This window comes from Rattus rattus, chromosome 1 (genome assembly GCF_011064425.1).
Source record: "Rattus rattus isolate New Zealand chromosome 1, Rrattus_CSIRO_v1, whole genome shotgun sequence".
Taxonomy (NCBI): Eukaryota; Metazoa; Chordata; class Mammalia; order Rodentia; family Muridae; genus Rattus; species Rattus rattus.
In genome coordinates this window covers 209,826,926-209,835,148 of record NC_046154.1, presented here as the reverse complement: position 1 = coordinate 209,835,148, position 8,223 = coordinate 209,826,926, and the positions used below count along the sequence as shown (strand labels likewise).

The following is an 8,223-nucleotide window of genomic DNA, read 5'->3' as shown; positions in this document are numbered from 1 at the left end:
TGTGTCTTCTGAAGAACTTAAACGTTTCACTGACATCTAATGAATCCCTCTTTCTCTTATAAGAGTCACAGTTTCACATTCCCTCTCAAACCCTCCCGATTCCAGGCTCTCTGATTTTTCTCTAAAAGGTTTGTGGCTTTGTGTTTTACATTTGGGTCTGTGGTACGTTCAATTTCTATGCAAAGAGGCTAGAAGATTAGAAAGTGTTTCTGTTGAGGTGAGCGGCGAGCAGTTAAAGAGACATGCTGTAGTGTGATGGGTTGCAAGAGAAGCAGAAAGATTGAGATTCACCATGAGAAATGAATTCCTCCTCACACGGAACCAAAGGGAAGAAACAGAGTAGAAGTGGTGCCCCCCCCCCCAACACAATAGTCTGATACAGGGGAAGAAGGAGGCTGGGAAAGAGCTTGGAGCAGACTTATAAATGGAAGGCAGGTGATGCTAAAGACCCAGGAAGTTGGAATCCTGGAGGTGTAACCACTGCAGCTAGACATGGGCACCAGATCTCTAGCACAGCAGTGATGAAACCCAAGAGAGGACGACCTAGAGGAAGCTGAGGAACGTGGAGGTTTCAGATCCAGTTGGCCCAGGAGCGGAGCGTGCAGGTGAGTGAAATTGATGAGCGAGGACTTGGGGAGTTAGAGGTCCGGGTGAAGTTCCGGGGCAAATCCCCGATCCAATTATTAATCCGTGCTTTTGAGTCATGGTATCATACATAATCTGTATGTCTGTGTGCATTTGCATGAAAGTAAAATAACTTAAGGTACACAAACAAAAGTGGATTAAACAATAGCGACTGGCTTAGGTGTGTTTCTTTCAAAGCAAGAAACCGAGAGGTGGGAAGCCCTGTGAATAATAAGGAAAATGGTATATTTACTATATATTTACTATATATATTACTATATATTTACTATAGTACATGAGGTTTCTGGAGCACTGTATCTATCATTGTCTTGAGTTACTTTTACTATTATAAAGTAGCCATCAAAAGCCAAGCATCATATCTGTTTTTAATTCATTAATTTGTTCTTCTGCACTATATCTTTTAATGGCCAAGTGGGACTTTAAATGATGGGCGAAGGCTGACATAGGAGTGAAGAACAAAATATCTGACGTCACCCTCAGCTCTGAAATGACACTGGTCAAATGGTCTGTCATTTCATCTCTGCCAAATAGTTCTCTGGGTCAGCCTGCCTGCAGCCTGACATGTTCCTTGAATAATAGGGCCTTTCCCTGCTCGTCCTCCTGGCAGGCTAATCTACCCAGGGAAAGACACTCAGCCCAAACTAGGGCAAGCATATTCTCATACACAAGGGCTGAATTGGGCAGTGCTGGCATTGAAGATATGAGGTCATGAAGGGTTGAATTTGGGCTAAGACCACGTGGAGTGGGAAGAGTTGACCTACTCAGAAGTGTGGCAGTCCAAGTCTAAGGGTAGCTCAGTTGATAAAGTATTGTCTAGTAAGAATGTGTGAAGCCTTGGGTTAAAGCCTTGAGTTGAAGACGCAGCACTGCATAAACCAGGCATCCTGGTATATACTTGCAATTCCATCACCAAGGAGTCAGGAGGATCAGAAGTTCAAGGCTAATCTTAACTATAGGGAGAGTTTTAAGTCCAACTAGACCTTGTCTCATAATCAAACAACGACATCAAAAACCACTTTGCAGAGATATAGAATAGCCTCTAAGAGGGAAATGAAACACAATGAAGAGGACGGACAAGCTGTCTGAGCTCACACACTTTCTCTACTTGGGTCGTTTGATCTCTCAACATGAATCTCCTTCCCAGTACTTGGGCTGGCTCCACTGTGTTTTGATTCCTCAGAACCAAAGGATGCTTTGGGAAAGTCATTCATGGCTTGGATTAGAGCCCAGAGAAAAAAGTAAACAAGGTTAGCAGCTGAGCAGTCAGACCGAGTTTTCAAACTATTATAGGCTAACTGTCACGTGACACTAGACATCTGTGATCATTCACTTAACTTTTATAAGAACTGCACTGAGAAAATTTACACGCTCTGGAAAGTCAGCTTTCCCCCTTCACCTATTTACTCAAAAACAAAACAAACCAAAACCAAAACCAAAACCAACCAAACAAACCAACAAAAATCCAAGTTCCGGTCAAGCTTCCAGACCTAGTGTCCAAGACCCTCGGCAGCTTTTACAAAGAGCAACCAGCAGAAGCAAGCACACCACAGCAGTGAGAAGTGACAGTTGACAGCCTAGCACAAAAGGGAAAATCAAAACTATAAATAGGGGCATAGTAATTCTCCAGGAGTGTGCCACGTCTGGGCCTTCTAAGAGTATTTTCCTGAGACTCTTGGTTCTGTGGGACAGCTTAAGTTACATCTGATATTAGGGAAGAAGCTAATAAATAAGGATAAAAACAGGGCTCTCGGCTCCACAGGCCCTCCCGGAACCCAGCAAAACAAGCAAGCGGCCGGAAGAGCCAGGGCTTCCCTCCAACGACGTAAGGAACCCCCAGGTTACCGCACGTGAGTGGGATTTTAGAGGACCTTAGAAGCTGTCTGGTTTTTGTCAATCACCTTCCCCTGCCCTCTCCTTTCGGGCTTGTCTGTGTCTTCCAAAAGGTTCTCCCGCTGCCCCCAGCCGGCTGCCTGAGCCACTTTGCAAAAGGCAGTCAGGCAGCTCACAGGATCACTTCAACCTGCACTGTAATCGGCCTGTGTGTTGGCCTGTGTGGTGTTCCGCTGCAGCATTGCAAGGTTGCAGCTTGCTCTTGGCGGTCCTCAGGCCCTTGCCACGCCCATTGCCGGTCCCCACACTCTCCTCTCATTTACACTGCCAGCCCCACTGCTGAAGGAATCTGGGCGTGTGACTTCTGCAATCTGTCTCTGCACCACAGCTTCTAAGCATCAGAATATCTAGTTTCCCATAATTTTGATTGTTCTACCGCCTTTGGCTGTCTCTGTACACCAAAACAAAACCCTCTGGGGGGTGATTTGAATAGGAATGACCTCCATAGACTCAAGTGAATTCTTGGCCCATAGGGAATGGCACTATTAGGCATGGCCTAGTTGGAACAGGTGTGGCCTTGTTGGAGTAGGTGTGGCCTTGTTGGAGTGGCTGTGGCTATGTTGGAGTGGGTGTGGCTTTGTTGGAGTGGGTGTGGCCTTGTTGGAGTAGGTGTGGCCTTGTTGGGGTAGGTGTGGCTTTGTTGGAGTAGGTGTGGCTTTGTGGGAGGCAGTGTGTCATTGCTGAGGAGGGCTTTGGGGTCTTGTACATGTTCTGGCTAGGCCCAGTGTGGTTCACCGTCTCCTAATGCCGGAGGATCAGGGTGTAAAACTCTCAGCTCCTTTTCCAGCTCCATGCCTGCCTGCATGCTACCGTGCTTCCCACCATGATGATAATGGACTAAACCTCTGAAGCTGTAAGTCAGCCCCAATTAAATGTTTTTCTTCATAAGAGTTGCAGTGGTCATAGTGTCCCTTCACAGTAATACAACCCAAACTAAGGCACCTCCTGTTGCAAATCTCTTCACTCAAAATTTCTACATGGAGGCTGTGGACCACATCTGAGGTTTGGGCTGAACTTCTCCCACCTGTTCTTGTACAGAGCTGACCAGCCTAAGGCTATGGCTGTGTGTAGTCATGTGTTCACTCTGCCCACCCGAAACAGCCCAGCTCTCCAGCACTTCTCAGCAGCTTGGGCAGTGAGCTTACGGTCTGTCACCTGCAGAAGGGGCCAGGGGAACAGCCTATGAGTAAGAAACACTCAATTCTACAGACTTTGACAACACTTTAAAGAATCGGGCTCCATCTTGCCCTTTTATAAACCGAACATAGATGATGCTAACATCGAGTCTTTTAAAATGGGTCAAGTTGTGTTTACCTTGTTTTTGTAAAAAAAACAAAACAAAACAAAAAACACACAAAAAAACCTGCCATGATGTGCATAACAGTTTTTGAAATAATTTTCACCCAAAATGGCAATGACCGTTGTGATGACCCAGCAGATACAGGCTCCTGCAGCCAAGCCCAGGGACCCACAAGGTGAAAGGAGAAAACTTCCACAAGTTGTCCTCTGATCTCCACCAGAGCACTGTGGTGAGAGCTCACATGGATGCACAACACACTTGCACTCATATACACATTTACATATACACATACACACATTCACACACACAACAGTCACACACACACACACAATACTCACACACTTATATACACATTCACACATACTCATATTTATATACACACTCACACTCATACACACACTCACTAATTTACACAGTCATATTTATGTATACGTACACACACTATACACAGAAGCACATTTATATACACATTCACTCACGCTCATACATGCACACTCACACTCATACACATATACACAGAAAACATAATAGAAAAGAACAAGATGAAAGTAGAAAATGATAAAAGTGAAAATACTGAAAGATGCGCGCTCTCTCTCTCTCTCTAGAGAGAGAGCGCGCAGAGTCATATATGAAATAAAATGAACAAAAATGATCACCTCGTAGTACTGTCAACCACCTGCTTGTGAACCTCCTTCCATTGCTCCTTATCTGCATCGGTGGTGGCCAGTTCTGGGTTCAGATTCCTCAGGGAGACACCGGCAACATTCACGCCACTCCACACAGGCACACTGGAGCCACCATGCTCCCCTAGGACCCATCCATGACAGCTCAGCAGGTGAACGCGCAGCCTTTCTCCCATCAGGTAACAGCGCCCAGCTGAGTCCAGATCGCGACCACTCTCGATAACTCTGTTTTGGGGAAAGCCACTTGTTTTCCAAGCCACATAGGTCGTAGGTCAAGATATCCACCGGGTGAGACAATGAGCGGCTTGCAGTGCGCACTGCACTTCACAGCGTGGGAACCACGGACTTGAAGATGTTCCGGTCTCACTGAACCATTGAGCCGGCTTTCTCCCTCCAGCTGTCGGCCCCCTTGTGACAATGATCAGTTTGGAGTTTGCAGTCACACTGTAGTCTTTGCTGGAGACAGTTTCTGGTGTCCTAAGGAAGAGGCTGCCAGGCTGGAGATCCATCATCTCTCCCTTCTGCTCGTCTTCCATGACATCGACAAGGGCAAGCTCAGCTGCCAAGTCCTCCATTAAGACACTGATGGTCCTTGAGGGTTGCCATTTTGGATCAGGAACCAAAAGGGACCACAGGTGCACAATGGGGGTGGTATCAGGCGCCCGGTTGCAGAGTCCAGGTTCCATGACAGTGGCTCCAGCCAAAAGAGTTTTGAAGTAATATTAATTGAATTAATATTCTCCAGAATATTGTTCCTTTTTTTTTTTTTTGAAGAGAGTATCTGATGTAACCTAGACTGACCTCAGACTTACTATGTAGTCACGAATGACCTTTAACCTCTGTTCCCTTTGCTTCCTTCTTCTAAATTCTGGGATTGTAGGCATGTGCCAGTAATACCCAGCTTCCAGGGGCTATTCCTGAGAAGAAAAAGAAGAGCAAAGGCCAGCCCTATGTACGAAGAGCAGGGTGGGGAGGACACATACTTGTGTTCTTGGGTATGTACAGACTTGCTCTGGGCCGGGACATAAAACGCTGATTGTTATCATGTGCCAAGGATAAGGGTTGTTGGGTAGGAACTGAGGAACAGAGCAAGAGAGACCCTTTGGCCCCATTTGCTCTGTGTGGATTTAGACATCTACTCTCAATAAGATGTCTCAGAAGACGCTACAGTGGGCACATGTGACTAGGAGCTGAAGCAGTTAGAAACTTGGTGTTTCCTGAAGACTCGTGTTAAAGGGTTGCCCATGCTGAGTGCTGTAGGAACATGATAGAACTCTGAGGGAAATTTTGGGGTCTTTGGGTCATGTGAGAGTATCCCTTTGAAGGGGCAGTAGTCTCTCTTCATTCTTGTTCCCTGGCCATAAGGGGAACGATTTGTCCCCTCTAAAACATGTTGTCTTATCATAGGTTCAAAGCAATGAAAACCAGAATCAAAGAACCTCTTCTACAAGTTTTGTCTCCAGCATCTCATCCCAGTAACAGAATGTGCCCTGACCCAAGAATGATGATGGTCTTCTCCTCTTCTCCATGATGTGAATTCTTCCCAAGACAAGCCATCACTCGGGCTCGTGTCCCTCTGAGTCTCTAACAAGATGGCGGGAGCTGAGAGGTGGGCTCTGAGTGTTTAAGTAGTTTAGGAGGGGTTAGTGAGTGTGACCTACATGACTCCTGGGATCCAAATCCTAAGAGGAAAGAGATGGACACACTGCAGACAGGACAGGGGGGTGAGCAAGGCCAGCTCGAGCATTTAGGAGTGAAATGTTTCCTGAAAGTGTGTTGGGAGATGTGTCAGTCTTCAGAAGCAGACCCAGAAGGCCAGGCTCTGGGCCCTCAGTCACCCTGTGCAGTAGCTCCACAGACAGAGACCAGAGGGCTGTGGAAAGAAACTGTGCTGGAGAGGTGTGCAGGAGTCAGATCTCGTCAGGCCACGAAGCAAGGACTGGGTGAGTTTAAAACCGAAAGGACACATTGGCTTCAAGAGACAAGGGATCCAAGTCAAGGTGAGCAGTGTTTACTGGGGTGGGCGGGGCATATCAGGGTGGGTGGGGTTTATCTTTCTCCATTCCCCATATCCTCCTTAATGGGCTGAGTTCCTTTTCTTTCAACACTTCTATCTACTACAGCTTACCGAGAAAAAAAAAAGTCCCCAACTTTTCCCTAACAGTTATGGTTCAGATCTTTGAACTAATTAATACTGGTCAGTTTGGGTCACTTCACTTTCCCGGAAATAATCAATGTATGAGGCACTTGTAAGCCAGGCAAATGTTACATGACCTTTCCTAGGTGCCATAAATCTAATCTAAGAACCAAAAGTGAGGGAGGAGAGAGGGTGATGGTGGGTCTCAGGGGAAATCAAGGTCCTGTTTATTATTTTATTTTACGTGTGTGTGTGTGTGTGTGTGTGTGTGTGTGTGTACATGCCTTGGCACTCTCGTGAAGTCAAAAGAGAACTTGGGAGAATCAGTCAGTTCTGTCCTTCTGTCATGTCTGTCCTGGGTATTAAACTCAGATTATCAGGCTGGTACCAAGTGCCTTTACTTGCTGAACCATCTCACTGGCCCAAGACCAAAATACTAAACAGGTAAAAAGTGTTACCTTCTATTCTGAGAGCGAATGGAAGGGTCAGACGGTGATTATTCCCTTAGGAATAGAAAGGACCCATCATGGAGTTGCCAACCTTTAATCCCTAATCTAAGGAGGCAGGCTCTGTGGGTTGAGGCCAGCCTGGTCTACATAGTGAATTCCAGGACAGCTGGGACTACCTAGTGAGACCCCCATCTCAAACAAACAAACAAACAAACAAACATCTTTAAAGGGTGAAAATGTCCAAATGGAAGAGAAGTTGGAGACATGGGACAAACAGTGGAAGGGACAGAAAGCGACACTGGACAGAAACATTCGACTTGGTAGGCCATCTGAGCAGGCACTGCCTCTGCTGTTCTACCTCCCCAGTGCCCCTACAAAGCCTACTCTCTTAGAATTCCTTACAAAGCCACTCTAACCTCCCTGGGACGCATTCAGCAGTGACTGCTTCTGGGTGTAGGAGTACTATGTCGTCATGCAGGTTTGATTCTTTAAATGGCTGCTTTTCATTAAGCTCAAGTCCAACTCTCAGCTTGCCCTCGGGATAACTATAAATCCGTCTCTTTCATCACAGGATCCTTTGTGCAGCAACAGTTCATTTCAGCCCGGTCTTTTCTCTTTCAGTCAAGCACAACCAGTTCTTTGACCACATATCTGGTGACATAGTTCTTCTGTGACCTATTTATCTTTCTCAAGATTCATGCTCCCACCCCCACCACACCCCCACGTGTGGGTGGGGGTAGAGACTTTGGTGTATATGTGTCTGTACATGCACATGCAAAGGCCGGAGAAGGACATCCGGTGTCCTGCTCTACCACCCTTGACTTTAAGCCTTTGAGACAGAGTTTCTTACTGAGCCCACAGCTAGGCTACAGGGACCATCTTGTCTCTGCCACTGGTGTTACAGTCATGTGTGTCCTGAGGCTTTGAACTCATGCTAGGACAGCTTTCAGTCTATTCAGTCCTCCTCCTTGTTTTTTCTGTGTTGTTGTTGTTGTTGTTTTTAGGGTGTGTGTGTGTGTGTGTGTGTAGGGGTGAAGGTCTCACTCTCTATTCAAAAGCTAGCCTGGGACTAACTATATAGCCCAAGCTGGACTCACCCTCAGGAGCTAAGGTTGCCTC

At 46.5% G+C, this 8,223-nt stretch overlaps 1 pseudogene; it reads right to left on the bottom strand.

Moving 5' to 3' along the window:
* Positions 1–4,487: 4,487 nt before the first annotated feature.
* Positions 4,488–5,099, bottom strand: LOC116884476 (annotated as a pseudogene).
* Positions 5,100–8,223: the final 3,124 nt, after the last annotated feature.